Below are 16,304 nucleotides of genomic sequence, written 5' to 3' on the forward strand. Positions count from 1 at the left end.
GTTCTGTGTGTCTATTAACTCGTGTGTCTTGGTCATTTCGCACGGTTTAACAGCGTTCAAGAGCAACGACCAAACTATAGCCTGCCAGAACGTATTACTGAAGCGAATAATTATTCGAGCTGGATAACTTCAAGGAGGAAGAATAAAAACAAAAAAAAACACACAGGGGTGATCTTGTCTCTACCCTCATTGTACCTCGTTTTCATTTCCGCTGTTCGAATCAGTGTTACCAACATAACGAGCGAGGTCAATGTGGGCTCAAACAAATCATTGTCTTCTTGATCATTGTGCTCATTCTAGTACATTTATAGGTATAATTGTTATTTAATAATTGCTGTGTGATTTCTGCGAGTCACCCGGTTGTAGTGATGAAATTAGCCAGACAACGCAGCTGTAGACGTTTAAGTCAGTTGGTCATTTTGTCAGGCACATGAGCGTAGGCAGTCGAACACAGATAATTGCGGGTCCCACGTCCTATAAATGAAGAAGAAAGCCAAAAAAAGGCACAAAGACAAAAAGATGCTGAATCATAGCTAGCGTGGCATCACGTTAACGAAAGCGGTGACGTGGCGCAGCCATCGCAATATTCATACTTATTACTGCAAGAGGGAAGGTGCTCTCTAATTATCTAACTTTAAAATGCACTCACAAACGGTAATTCGTTTGCGGATAAAGTTGGTACATAATCATATCTTCTAATATATGTAATATCATAAGGTCCATACAACATAGGGTATATAAAAACGTATCTTCTGTTCTTTTATAAAAAAGTATCTTCTTAGGCGACTCCTTGTGAATCAAAAAGTAATCAACAGAGAAGTATTACCATCAGCACAACATTAAAAGAGCAATTCTCTTTGTCAGCTGATGGAGCTGTCGTGCACCAGAAAATTTCTGCAGTGCTGCCGTACGACACTTAAAGTGTTCCTTTCAGTACTTCATCAAACTTTAATATTGTTGGTGTCAAGAAGACTGAAACTTTCTGTCATTATTCCGTAATATCTGAACAAGGACGTTATTTGGGGCTTTTTCAAGGGTTTTCTGCATTTTTACGTTAGGTGCGTTGTTGAAAGCGAGCGAACGGCGGGTGTGCGCAAAGCCCGCATCCCGAAAGCACGTGGCACCACCATTCGCCGCAGCAACCTCTGGCTGCCGCTGAGTAGGAGAGAGGGTGATTCCCGCTGCAGAAAGGAGAAGTCACGGATTCGGAGACAGCACGCCCTTAACTGCCGTATAAATCGGTCTCCAACTTCTTCGGAGCCGGTGTCTTAGCAGCTGTGACGGTCGTATGACTTCTTATGCGCTAACCTGTGTAGCGTAGTGTATCGACGTCGAAAAAGAACAGGACACAGAAAGTGTTATCGACACCGCTTTGATGGTACCATATCATGTAAATGAAGACGCTTCTTCAGCTCGCGTTGCTTCAGTCATCGTAACACAACTCGCTGACACCGCTTTGGAGCACCCCTTTGTAACAACCACATATATGCTTTCGGGTTCTTATCTCATAATATTCGGCTTCGGGATCTACAGAAAATCTTTAACTGTATGTTTGAGAAGCCATCCTATAACGCAACGAAAGGAAGTGCCAGAAATACCACATGTACATTTGATTAACTGATTGCGGCATTTACGAAGTAGAAGCGCCTGAGCTGTGGAGGCACAGGGATGCAGAAGAATTCCACTGTAACAGAACGGAAAGCTTCCGGGGAAGTGTGCGGCGTTATAATGAAAAACGCGGCCAATGCTCTTTTTTTTCTTTTGTGCATAGAAAAACTCCTTTGCGCTCACGAAAAAAAAACGAAATAAAGAAAGAAAGACTGAGATGGAAGCAAAATAAGAATGCTAGTAAGAACGAACGAAGCGAAAAAAAAAAGAAGAGAAAGAGGCAGAAGGAAACAAACAAAAATTAAGACAAAAAGAAGAAAAGAAAGGAAGAATGACAGGCAAGTCTGGTTTGCTACAATTGAAGGAAACACAGAAAGAGCAACAGAAGGAGGAAGAGAAAGCCCTACGTCGGAGGACATGCAGGACAACCACGAATGTGTTCGATCACGACGGTGCAATTCGACAGTGGAATAGATGCAAGAATCGCCTGTTTGCTTTTTTTTTTGCGAAATTCGCAAGTTTTTATTGTCGCATAATTGTAGAAGTCTGCTCGCTTTTCTTTTATCGGCAAAGCTATCCTTCGTAAAGCCCTTCGTGTCCACCACCGATCCGCGCTAACGCAGGCGAGCATCATATATGGGTATGCGCCTTAAACATTGAGAAAACTCAACACTGGTTCACTAAACATGAAGGCAACAGTGAGTCCGACAAACGGATGCCTGTCACAGAAACTTGTGTGGCCTATCCGGTCCACCTCGTGGGCTTACCAGGCCCAGGCCACGACTTTGCCGGAGTGATTGATAATGTTGTTACCACCACCTACGAGAAAACTGTGACTATAATGACAGCGAACATGCCCTAGCAACGGGATAAAATCCCACTATACACAACTTCCACAAAAAACGAAAACAAGCAACAGTTAGCCCAACAAATTGTGCGCGCGTTCTCATAGTACCACCGCTGTCACGGGCTTCTCCGTGGTTACAAAAAGTGCTGGCTGTACTGTCGCTTCAAAGCACTGTTTAATAAAAGGCAGGTGCACAACATATCGGAGCATCTTACCGAACCTCCCAGGACAGTAACCTTCAAGTGAGGCCTCGGAGAGAATCTTCACGACCAGAAGCCTGGACATCCAGCTCCGGGCCGTCAACAGCGCTGACGAGGTGGCGACTAAGCATGGCCTGACAGCCCTCGCCACTTAAGAAACCGTCAGCTGCCTTAATAGAGTTATTTATTACTACTTAAGCAAAGTCTTCTTTGTAAGCCTGTATTTAAGAGTGGTATGGTCAAGATGCACTAAAACTATACTATAGTACCTCAAAGCTTAGCAGGTAGTGTGTAGTAAAGTACCTGCGATGTAACCAATCTGAAATACTTGCAAGAGAGAGAAATGCATTTGCCTGTCGAAGGGGATGCCACCAGTTTCGTTGTTTCATAGGTGTCCTCGCACCACAGCATGTTCAATCTTTTCTTTCTCGCTTACTCATTTATTTTTCAGTTAATCGTTACATCCATTGAATACATCTTATTATCTAATCAACGTCGCTGCTCATCATTTCACTTGTACCATTTAACTTGTATTCGGTGGGTAACAAACATCCTGCTATTGGGTGGTTCACAAGAGACACTACACTAGCGTCTGATATCACGTGACACATCATGCGGAACTTACGTCACTGTATTTCCCCGTATCCCCTGGTATACGTCATCAAAGCAGGCTTTCGCGCACTGTGTACGTGCTATCATTTCAGTCGCACATATTCGTCCTAGACCTGCTAACCTTTATGTATTCACTGCAAGCCCCTCGTTTTTCCATTTGTGTGTGTGCGTCTGGGCGGGTGGGTGTGCGCTGATAGCCCATCTTGAAATATAAATCAGGCAGGCTAAATGAATTATCAGAGGGCCTGCAACATACAGCCGTGACCATGATGCTAAAGCTTCGCACACATCACAGTCTTCAAGGCGGTTTGTAATTCGAATGCCGCGCGATCATGTCCTCAAGAGAGAATATACACACTTTTTCAAACACTAGGATGTCTTTCCCAGTGCCTTTCCGATATAGAGAGAGGTTGGGAGGTGAGGCTGTTTATTTGCTTTCCAGGAAACTCCATTGCTCTTACAGTAGATCTCTAACTTTCGTTCATCGACCCGCAATCGATGCTGCACTTTCCTTCTTCGTGTCGTAGCATGGTGAGAGGTGGCGAGGAGAACGCTTACGCGACCTGTCGCTGCGCGAGGAAGCACTTACCTTACATTGTAAAGCGAGCGCGACGTCATCGACGGACGTTGTAAAGAATATAGATTCGCGTTTTTTTTTCCTATACTCGCCATGCCCGCAGGCTGTGCACACACTAGTGTGCCTTTTTTTATGTTTTCATAGCGAGCTACGGCCGCTTTCCTGTTCTTTACTGTTTCACTCCCCGATACATGTAACGTATAGGTTGGACGGGCTTACTTACGCGGAAGCCCACTCTGCGTTGCAGACGCAGAAAAGGATCGTTCTATAATATGGCGTTGTTGCTTAAATGGATACTGTGGCGAATTATCTGAGCTCGTAAAAAAACTGCCGAGAACAGCCTGCCCACGAGATGTTGCGTTTCGAGGACGAGTAAATCCGTCACAGAAAGCTGTCAGAAGAAGGCGATTTTAAGAGCGAAACTCAAGAAGAATGCAAAAAAAAAGAGGGAGGGGGGGGGGGTGAGCTTGCTGCGGCCGACGCATGGCGGATCACGTGTGACAACTCCGCAGTGGCTGCATGCAATGCTACGCACTGCCCGAGGCTCCACGTGACACGCAGTCAATAAAGCGCGTGGAGGCGACATACTTGGGCATGCGTAACAACAGCCAATTTACCAGAGGCACGTGCCATCTGCGTGGGCAATATTTACGAAATGTGCTCCCATCCACGCCGGGATTAATGGGGTTGGCCAGTGATACCGTGGTATCACCTGATCTGAGAAACCTGTATGATGTAGCCTTGAACGATTGGGCCCGTGACGTAAATGAATGACCAAGGTATACGACTGGTGCAAATATGATAATCATGGTACGCAGTGATAAACCGCAAACAATTGAGCGTGCACTTTACCATCGTGTTCACGCTGCTCTTCAGGAGTCCTGAATGCAGGACACATTAATAAAGCACTATCACAATTCAAACATACTCAGTGATTAGGCGGGTTTCTGATTTACACATGAATCTATAATAACGTCTATTGCCAACGGGCGTCATACTATGTGATTATCATAATTGCTCCGTGGTTGAAATCTGGTACTCCATTACAAAAGGCCCATACGCTACTGCGCGTACTTCGTTAAGGGCACGTATGTGCATAGCAAATTCGAAAATGTTTTATGTACTAAGTGTTTTAGATACGAACTATAAAAACAGGATGCGATATTGCGTTCAACTCGTAGAGGCGAAGCTTAAGGGTCCCTTAATTGCTCCGCCACGGTGGTCCAGCGGCTAAGGTACTCGGCTGCTGACCCGCAGGTCGCGTGATCTAATTCCGGCTGTGGCGGCTGCATTTCCGATGGAGGCGGAAATGTTGTAGGCCCGTGTGCTCAGATTTGGGTGCACATTAAAGAACCCCAGGTGGTCAAAATTTCCGGAGCCCTCCACTATGGCGTCTCTCATAATCATATGGTGGTTTAGAGACGTTAAATCCTACATATCAATCATCCCTTAATTTTCTTAGCGCTGAACAGCTGTAGCCTACCTGTTTAGTATACATCTACTCATGGTACGTGTGCCATTCACGCTCCTCAAAAGTTAGATATATCAAGCTCTTTATACCAGTTAAAAAACTGTCCCATGTTAAAACGGCAACCTACTGCCCTGAATGACCACCGGCCCTTGTGATGCCGCCGATCCAGAAATCGTTTTCTCTGTGTGTTGCCTGTACAAAGCAGCAACGTCTCCCCTAGTTCTCGTTATTTGAGACGATTTCCTTCTCCCCAGTGCAGAGCAACCAACTGAGTCCAGTCTGGTTAACTTGCGTGTCTCCCCATTATCATTATCTATCTATCTATCTATCTATCTATCTATCTATCTATCTATCTATCTATCTATCTATCTATCTATCTATCTATCTATCTATCTTTCTTTCTTTCTTTCTTTCTATATATCTATCTATCTATCACCTATCTATTTAAATATCTATCTATCTCAAGCCAAACTGGCATTTCATTTCAATTTTCCTTTGTGGTCAGCCATGACACTCATTAGGCAGCGGGTTTTGCAAAGAGGGCGGAAAGTTTTCAAGCAGTTCTCGCTTGTTTTGAGTACGTTTCTGGGTGCGATTGTTATCATAGATTCATCACAGCATGATCATGACTCGGAAGCGCATCGTCTGGTGGACACACTGTCTAACGCTGCCTGTCCATTAATATTGGCACGACGTTTTCAAAGTCTTCACGTCAATCGGAGATATCATTGCGATGAAGTTTTTGAGGACGCAGCATCGTATGAACGTTCATAGACGCTTTCGCTGGACTTGGTGGTCTAGTGGCTAGGGTACTCGGCGGCTGACCCGCAGGTCGGGGGATCAAATCCCGGCTGCGGCGGCTGCATTTCCTATGGAGGCGGAAATGCTGTAGGCCCGTGTGCTCAGATTTAGGCACGTTAAAGAACCCCAGGTGGCGGAAATTTCCGGAGCCCTCCACTACGGCGACTCTCATAGTCATATGGTGGTTTTGGGACGTTAAAACCCAAAAATCAATCAATCAATCAACTTCTTCGCTGGGCTGATAATAGGCACTTAGCTGACCGCATTCCGTTTCCCGCTTCGCTCAGCCAGTCGGTGGTGGCGCCACTGCTGCGCATGCGCAAGAAGATCAGGCGCTGAGCAAGGTCTATACAAATAGGTCACGAAAGCTCGGGCGAAAAGCGGCTCAGAAGCTATTGCCAGCGACATCAGCATGGGGTGTTATGGGAGCTGCAATTGAAGCGCTACTATGTGTGGAGGGAACAAAGACTAATAGTGAAAAACCAAGTGGTATTCAAAGTCAAAGCAATCAATAGGTTTCGCAAATGAGTTTTCTTTTCCCCAACAATATTAAGTAGGTGTAATGAACAAAGAATTTATTGTGGTTTTTATTATTACAAAACATTTTTTTTTTGGTAGCTCACTCTGTCCGTGCTAATATTACTCATTGCAGCCCTTGTACTACCTAGGTACAGATGGCAAAGTCCACTCGTATGCTGCGAAGACACACCCCCTCACGTGTTTTTGTGTTCTGCGCTTGCTTACGTTCTCTATTGTGCACAAAATTGTTAGGTGTGAATTATCGGAAATAATGTGCTGTGCAAGGACGCAGCAGCAAAAAACGTATACCTGGTGACCCATGTTTTCTAGATCAGAAACAAGGACAATGGTTCGAAGTGCACTGCTCGCTGAAGTTTCATCCATAATTATTCCTTCAGTGCGCTTTCCTTCTTGAGCATGCAGTGCCTATTCATACTATCGGTGAGCAGATTGCCAAGTTATCTATCAGGTTACAATTCACATTTCTTCATTTGCATAAGTAGCGGTAGTTTATTGGAGCATGATGCACAAGAAAGAAAAATATAACGCAGGGAGCCTCCGTAGATAATTTTGTTGTGATTACTATTTTGTGCAGTGTAATAGATTTTAGTTATTGTGACTATTTAATAAAACTGAAATGTCATCGTTTTTGCGTAACTAGGCGTCATTTCTTCCTGCTAAAACAGAAAATCACAAGCATTGTGTATGCTAAAGTACGTGCGTGTGTGTGCAACAAATAAGCCATGCTGCAGATAACACATGTATACGCTGCTACGCTTTTGGTTGCCTTAATCCATCGGCGGGAGATGCCACGACCAATGAGTAAAGTTTGAAGGTTTTCTTGTAAAACTGACGCAAATGAATGAACGGCAGCAAACTTAAAGATCACTACTTAAGTGATGAGTCCGCATTATATTAGCTGGCGTTGGCTTGAAGTGCACTAGTGGATGACTTGCTGGCGATCGCCTTAGCGCGAGTCATTATCGATCAGGGGCCTAAAAAGTAATTTGAGATCAAATTTTGCGCTAGTGAACACAGAATGACGTCAATTCTTTACCAGTTATTGCATCACTACTGCTTTATTTTTCGTTCCACCGCAAGTGTTCCCTCCTCAAAAAGATGGCGCTAAGCATCACCAGCAACTGGTCAGCCGCCATTTTCTGAACATATGGGCTTCTATGAAGCCTTCACTATGCCAGTCTATACATGCCTTGCGCTGAGCGTGTGAGCGGACTGTCTCCGTCGGCCTGGGCTGTAGCGAGCGAGGTGTCACGGGACGCAACGAGAGAAACGACCAACATGGCACCCCTGTGCCTCGAAAACTATCGCAACTGTTCAACCAACACGCAAGCTCCCCATGGTGCTTCAGAATATGCAAGAATCCGTGCCTTCTCCGAAAAGTAGTCGCAGCCAATTCCTTTGAAAATCCGCGCATGTGGGTGACGTTCTACGCAGCAATACTTCGGGAGCTGACACTTCGGGCCATAAAGGAGCATCTCGAGCTGCTGCTTTTGGTGCTTTCGTCAAAAATACTCTGCAAACTTCCGCTAGTAAGCGAGTTCATGTATACATTAGTAACAATTTCGTTTTTAACAGCAGCAATATTCAGGTACGCTCTTTAGTTTCCCTTGCCACAAGGCACCGCACTAAACTCGTGCCTTGGGGCAGTGCGTTTGAAACGCGTTCGTGCTTCCTTAAAGGCTTGTAGTGCAGCTTCAAGTCAAGGTGACAAGAAATAAAAAAAATGTTCATGCGTCAATCACCACCATAACGCAAAAGTAAATCAATTCACTGAGTTTCCTTTCTCTTTGCTGCAAGATAACTACAATCTTTACTTTTCTTTTCAACATACGTTCATGCACTAGAGGCGTCAGGATTGCCTTCACCGAAAGACCGATAGCTAAAACTTTAGTTCGCCATAGCTAAAACCAACAACACGCGTTGCGTTACGATATAACGTTCAGCTTTTGAGTGGAACGAGTAACGGAGCGGAAAATCGGTCAGCTAAAAGCGGCTGATTCCTTAACAGCGTGACGTCACGCGCGGGCACTTGCACCTAACGTCTGCGCACCGCATACTGATTATTCTGTGAAGATAACGCCTGCGGGGCTATGTTGACAAAGACTATGCACACAACAAAGTGCACCCGCACTCCACCAAGGTAAACTTGTAGCTTGCGCGTGGGCGAGTAAGTTGAAATGAACCGTGACAGCCTTCTGCGTAGAGACAGCGATAGAATAATGCAAGTTTAGTGTTTCCTGTCGTGTGAGGAGCTACGTTAGGGTGGTGTAATAACGATTCTGTGTGATAGAAAGGCTGAGCGTTTATTTTACCTTGACGAAGGCAACAAATAATGAAAAAAAGAAAATATAGACAGTGGCATTAGGGGTCTTCGATTAAGGGGTGAGCACCGTACCCAAATGATTCGACGCTTAGTTGAAGCATCCTTGGTAAGCCAATGTATGTATGTCGCAATGGTTCAGTGATATAATATTACGCCCTTTTCATGACCGAAGGTCTGCGGATTTGCATGCTCTGTGCGTCTTTACAGCGGCCAAGAGCTAAGAGCTGTTCAAGTACACGTCCCACGTCCAATACAGCGAGAAATTCTGACGTCAAACCTTACACAAGGGGTTCTAGCTGTTCTTGCGTTACTGCTGGCAGTTATCCTGATTCGCTTCCTGTACGCATGCGCTGATTCCTTTTAAATGGTCACAGCACTCTCAACTTCGACAGCAGCTTAAGGCTCAGTTTTTTTTTTTTTTCTGCGTTTTAGTACAGACCGCGGGAGCCCTTCCGCGTGACATTGCACGCTGCGGCGTAATGAGAAGCGCCGTGCAGCTTATAAAAGGGTAAAAACAGTCAGCATAATTCTGTGCACAATTACGGGTACCAAGAAGTGGTCTGGCTCAATACAACAGCAAAGTGCGTAACAGCCCTGGCTTCGAATGTTTCCAAATGCATCTATACCTTCGGGCTGGCACCTCTTTATCATTTAACTGAGCGCCTCCTTGCGTCTTCACAAAGTAATAAAACTTGGTGTTGTCAACTACAAGGGCATCGAAAGCTTCCAGTCGTTATTGGCACTTCGTGAAGAGCCGCTGTTGATAATGCTGTTGCTTCACGCCGATGGCCGTATATAGTACCTCCTGCTTTCGCCGCTTGCTATGTTTGCAGAAAGCACGTGTGACATATGCAGCTTTCTTGTAAAAGTATTAGGCAGACGAGGTGGTTCTGTGGCTGCGGGGCTCGGCTACAAACTCGAAACATGCGGGCCTCATTCCGGCCGGGGCGGCCGCATTTCAATGAAGCCAAAAGGCTAGAAGCCAGCGTGCTTAGATAGGATTGTAGCCCGAACCTTCTTTGGGGGGGGGGGGGGGGGAGGTAGCTTAATTTATTGTATGTTAATGAGAGTGTTGGTATGTGTGCGTTTATATATACGCGCTAGCAAAATTAAACAGTTTTGGGAGGGCTAGCACCACGCTAGCCTCGGGCAAGTTCTCGCCTCATGCAAGTAGCGCAAGCTACACTGCGTGACTGCACTTCTGCCCTCAATTTGACCATTGCACCCAAACCGCCAGCGTCATGCTGCACAAACACCACAGGAACTGCCGCTGCTTCCACGGCACTGGCACGACACTCTCGTGAACTTCGTCCCGAAAGTCGAGTCAAATCGAGGAGACCTATAATTAGATGCACCGCGTGGCCTCGTAGTTCTGGGTAATTGAGACGCAGTATCACTGACAAGCCAAATAGAACGAGGAAGCGAATGGCGTATTATTTCCCTAATACACGAAGCTGTAGCCGATAGCGAGATGCCGAAGGATGTCCTTCAGGAAGTAAATGCTTGCCTAACGCGACAAATAAAAGAAACAACTCAACACGATGAATGATTGCCGAGTTTCAGCATTGACAGTAAATTTATCGTGCCTGTGAGTCATCAATGATTGTCTCCTTGATTACGGATGTTGATACAGCTGCAACGCAGACATATATATATTTTTTTTTCTTCGACACTTTTCATTCAGGGATAGCGATAAAGTGATGAAAAATTGAGACGTTCCCGCTATCCAGGCCTACTGAGAGGTTAAATGATCATTTTTAAAGAAGTTTTCAGAAGGAAACATTTATCATCTGAGGTGCTGAGAAGTACATATAACATAATGATTATGGAGCCATGAAAGACGAACACATGACAGGAGACGACTGTATTCTCTGTCTGTCTTCTATGTCGTCAATGAACTGTCTGACTTGACACGGAAATTATGTACTCACTATGTCACGTACTCACTAACACACCTGAGTAGCAACAAGTTATTACTTGGAAGTATATTGGAGCATATACTTGATGGGAGCAAATATCTGCCGTTTGAGCTCACAACATTGAGGATATCGTGCTACCGTCTGCACGGTGCCATAACCGAGAACATAGCCACGATATCTTCGCGGCTAAATACGCAAGGCTCAAGTACTTTTTTCATGTCAAACTCAGACGGTGCCTCATGCATTCGTCTAAGACAACTTCAAGGACAAAGCCCTCTTCTTTTTCTTCTCAGTCGATTGCGTTTGTCGCAACCTTCCCCTTCCTTCTACGGAAGCTATTCGCAGTGACTGCGTGATCGGCCCAGCTTTGAGCCAGCGGCGACGCATCCGATGACGTCATAATTGAACACCACATCATGTCACGTCATATGGAAGACATGAGGACGTCACAAGTTTGGCAATCCGTAGTAAAATGACCTATTGATGACTTTTTGCACAATTTTATGTTCACGCCGACGTCACCGACGTTCACTTATCCCGTTAGATGAGATGTATAACACTTTCGCTTCGATACGTCACAAAATATGCGGCATTCGCAATATGTAGTCTTTATGACGTTGTCTTGCTCAGTGAAATTGCTTTTGTGGCTCCCGGCAACGGCATTCGAAGTACAGTGGCTAGTTAACGCAAGAGAATCACCGGAAATATCTCCCGGACACTTCTGTAAATAATTCCCTCGTATACGTACGGTCAGGTTTAAAAGGGTACTGACGCAAAATTTTTCACTAATCGTTTTTTTTTGCATTAAATTATAGCTCAAAATCCCGAGAGTGTATAGAATGTACCAGTAAGCGTGCGCGTGCGCTGAAAAAATAATTACAACATGCTTTTAAAAGCCCGTTTTGGTTCCTACTGTACCCTGACGCCACGGATGAATAGATCTATGGGTGCTATGAGCGTCCCCTTTATAATAGTGACGCTCTTCGTAATGACCCGGCATGTGCAGTGCCACCAGGCGGTAGTATACATGATCGGGTGATCACTGTTACACCTGTCCATATGGTTCAGTTTCTTTGTGGTTCTACACCTGAGTGCCAGGTTGATGGTTTCATTTGGGGGTGCCATGGTCATGTTTTGATAGTAGTTGAATGCAAAAGTGCTGTGATTGTAGAAATGTGTACACCACTGTGTACCAAGGCTGCTACAAACATGTATTCATGCATCTCTGCTGATGAAAACATTCTAGCTCTCACTTGCTGCAACGGGAGAACGAATACAGACAATAGCGGTTGTTTAACAATAAGGTAGTGAATACGCACCCTTACAGGAGACTTTGTAAAGTGCAAATTTTTCTCCAGCTTCACCTGTACCGTAGCTTTAGCTTTTCTAAAGCAGCACGAGACATGTTTCGAGGGGTGCTCGAAAGTTTACAGATCCGTATCATGAAGACGCTTGTCGACTCTGATTTCCGAGGGCTGTTTTCGCTGTCTCTTCACGGAGAAGCTTTGTATTTTTGGATTTATACAGACTACGCTGTTTGGCAATATATGCGGGGAAAAAATTTAAGCCAATGTAGTTGTTCACTAGAAGCATGAAAAAAATCACGGCCAAGAAGAATTGCACACAACAGGACTGGAGCTGTGCTGTACAGCTCTAGCCCTGTAGTGCATCGTCGTACGAAGCCTGCACCAATCCTGGGAACACTGCTGATACTACGTGTACACTAAAAAAATGAGTATTCGCTGATGATTTCACCGAGTCTTGGTCTACCACCTATATGAATTTCTTTAAAAAGTCAAGTCATTGCACGTTTTTGGGTACCACGACCTGTCTCTCCTCCCTATACGGTTTTGGGAGAGTCATGACTCTCCGACAATAGTGCAGTGATCTGTATCGAGAGTTCACGAGCTGCTTTAAACAGAGTTATGCAACAAGCCACGTTTCGCTCAAAACAGTCGCATGGAACATCTCTTTCAGAGGGTGTAGAGGTGTCTCGATTCCATTACCCGTCCTCCAGCGTAATGGCAACGTATTTATCTCATATTTGCAGAGCACATGTATCTGGTGATAGTTAAGAACACTGTAGGCACGTCCACCTCTTGCTATGAAACAAGATGACATTCAACGCTGTTTTTATTATTAAAATTTGATTATCATCTGGGATTCTGTCATATCAGCTGGAGAGAGAGAGAGAGAAACTGGAAAAAAAGGAAGGCAGGGAGGTAAACGGGATGCTAGGATCCGGTATGCCACCCTGGACTTGGGTTGTGGAATAGGGTTTTGAAAGAGTGAGAGAGATAAAAAGAAATAAAAACAAACCACTTATCGGCTCTATTCGGTGAAGCCATCTACGCCTAAGTCTGGGCACTGAAGCTAGGTTTTTACAAATGAAGTTGAGACGATCTTTTAGCAGTGCTGGCTGAGAAACGTTACAATCCGGCGTCCGATCCAACTTGGGCTGCTGTGGCGTGTACTATATACCCGAAAAAAAAAACCCTGGTCGACAAAACAACAACTCTAACGCATCTCTGGTGATCCTTACAGTTTTACTTACCTTCACTACACTTTAATGTTACAAAACTTGAAGAATGCTCATATTTCAACATTCACAATGCACCTGCGCCGAGATCGGTTCAACCAAATGTGACGTACGACTCCCAGATAATGTCGGCCTATCGCACCGGCTAAGTCCGTCGTACATGTCATCGGCGCCTCTGAATTTAATTCTACGTGATTCCGAGGAGTTAGAATGGCTGTGCTGTAGAGCTTTGTCATCGGTAAATCTGTCTGAACCACTGTTTCTTCAATACGGCGTACGCAAAAAGGAGCGATGAGCATCGATGCAACGGGCTTTCAGCCAATGCAGATGGGCTGCCACCGAAAGCCGCCGGGTGCACTTGCCGCATTTATCTGACTCGAAGCCTGTGTGAAAACACAGGCTTCTGATTCGGTACGCATTAATAAAGTAACCTGATAAAATACTTCCATGCCCATTCAATTTGATTTTGTAAAATCGGCTATGCAGTTGTAACTATGAGTTTACAGATGCAAATCAGTACACCCTGACACGGCCGCTGCACTAGCATATCGTGGCTTACAAAAAATACATGTTATTCAATCAAGTACGTGCGTTCTTATTGAACATCACAGTCGATATAAAATTTTTGTGCACGCCAATCAGCATAAAAAGCGAGAAACGACTTTTTGACTCGGCAGTGGCAGCTGATAATCTGCCCCAGCTCCTAGGTAATTATTGTATATTTTCTTCTCTATCTTTTTTTTAATTCTGAAAGAAACTTGGCGTCTTGGCCCCAGCGGCATGACATGCGTTGCCGACAGCAGTTTTCATGTTGTGAAGACGCAATGTTTAGTTGAAAAGAATTAGGGACGACTTTCCCGAAGGACGACCTCCCCTGATGGGATGTGAAGCAGCAGCGGTGCTCACGGCGTTGGCCCCGTAAAAACGGGAATCGCTGCGAGTGCTGGGAAAACGCTTTCAAGCGAAACGAGGTACAACGTTTACTCTAGTAAACGTTCATTTGAAACGCGAAGACACGAGAGGCGGGTTGGATTTTGTGTAAGTTTCATTAAAGCGTTTGACAAGACTTCATATACATTGTTGCTTCAGAGTCGAGAGATGGGCGCTGGAACGCAGCAGTCGCTCGTTTTGCCCTGACTACGACGGCCTTGTAATCGGCGAAGTGCACGCTCTGTAGACATGCGACGTCGAAGTGGCAGCTGCGGGCGCTGCAGCGAGCGTGCTGCGTATGAGGGAGAGAGTGACGTGAGCGCGACCCGCGAGGGAAGCGTGTGAGCGGAGCGTAACGTCAACCCGCCGCCACGTCCTGGCCTACTTGGCACCGCTCCAACACCTGCGGCAAAAGGGAATGCGTTGCGGCACGTTTGTATGGACGCACGTACATTCGGCGTTACACACGTGAGTCAAAGAGTTGCTTCGCAACTAAAATATCGCCGTTCTTCAAACTGTGACCCATGAAGTGGTACGGCTTGTTTTCATTTCAACAGTTTTTTTATACTGCTCTGTTAGTGTGGCAGGATGGGGTGTGGTCATGTTAGTGTGGTGAGATGTGGTGTGGCTCGCCTTGTTATGTGGAAGTGGCTAGCTCAAATTCTGGCAGATTTCAACTGCTCTGAACAGATTTGAACACATTTGAGCAAATTCGCCAGTTTTCGTTTTTTTTACTAAAGCACTTTTTTTGCCTATGTCTGAAGCCTCTACCTTAATCTAGTGCTAATGAGTCTGCATCGTAAACTATTTTATGGTGACACGTTAAAAGTTGTCGCTGTTCCTTGCTTCGAATGTTGTTTCTTTTTTCTGCTAGCGTTTCGGGAATGAAACACTCAGGATCACAAAACCGTGCTTTTGTTATCATTGAAGGTTATCCAATTAGCTCGACGCGTTCAACTTACAACTGGCGCACCTACGCTCAGAGGCGTATGGTTACGAGACATATTGCTTTGCGGCGTCGGTAATGGTATGCAGTCGCTAGATTGTACTCCTTCCGCAAGGACGGAGTGCCAGATTTCGTTCACGCCTCATCGGCACAAAAGTTGCGTAGACAGGGAAGTCTACCTGAGTAGCAGAGCGTTCGCAGTCTTTTTTACTCTGCCTTCAAGGAAAGAGTAAGCTTCGCGGCCAACTCTGCCCTATTCCCCCGCGGAGTTAAATAAGTATGGGTAAAATAACTAAGTTCATCTGCTTCTGCGCTATTTTCTCTGCTATATGAGGGTGGTGCACTCAAGCCGGCCGCAAGCTGTAAGCGCCGTGAAAACACATCAAGCGCCTGTGTCCTCCATTTCGCTAAGTATATCTTTGAAGGTTTAGTGTTCAGCCTGAGTGAGGCATGCCCTTGACGCACAGATGTTGGGGCACAGGGCTTGGAGACCCATATCGCAAATGCGGCCGTTTTAACACCATTCTTCATTTTGAGGTAGGAAAAAAATAAAGCCTCAGCTCGCAATATAGCAAGCAAGCCGTTTTAACAGTCTGATTTGTTCCGCTACAAACGCCACTTTGCGGATGCCTCCGTTATTTCTATCCAGCCTTGTGACGTACAGTTGCGCCACGTACAGCTTACGTCAGGGCGACTTACCGGACGATTCTTCCGAGCTCATCGTCACATTTTTAAAGTAAATAAACAAGTTTTTTAACTGAAGTAACTTAGCGGTCATTTCATCGGTCGCTTAAATCTCCGTCTTATTTTAAGAAGGTAGTAAAAACGCAAAAAAAAGAAAGAAACAAGCCGTGACGCCCTATCACATGTCATAACATTTTCTCCTTGCTTCATCTTACCACCTTGCATAAATAAATTGGGCAAGAAATAAAAAAACCAATCCTTTCGTTTTGCGGTCGTCTTCTTGACACCACGTGTGCCATTCGTAGAC

Source organism: Rhipicephalus microplus, chromosome 2 (genome assembly GCF_043290135.1).
Source record: "Rhipicephalus microplus isolate Deutch F79 chromosome 2, USDA_Rmic, whole genome shotgun sequence".
NCBI classification, from domain to species: Eukaryota; Metazoa; Arthropoda; class Arachnida; order Ixodida; family Ixodidae; genus Rhipicephalus; species Rhipicephalus microplus.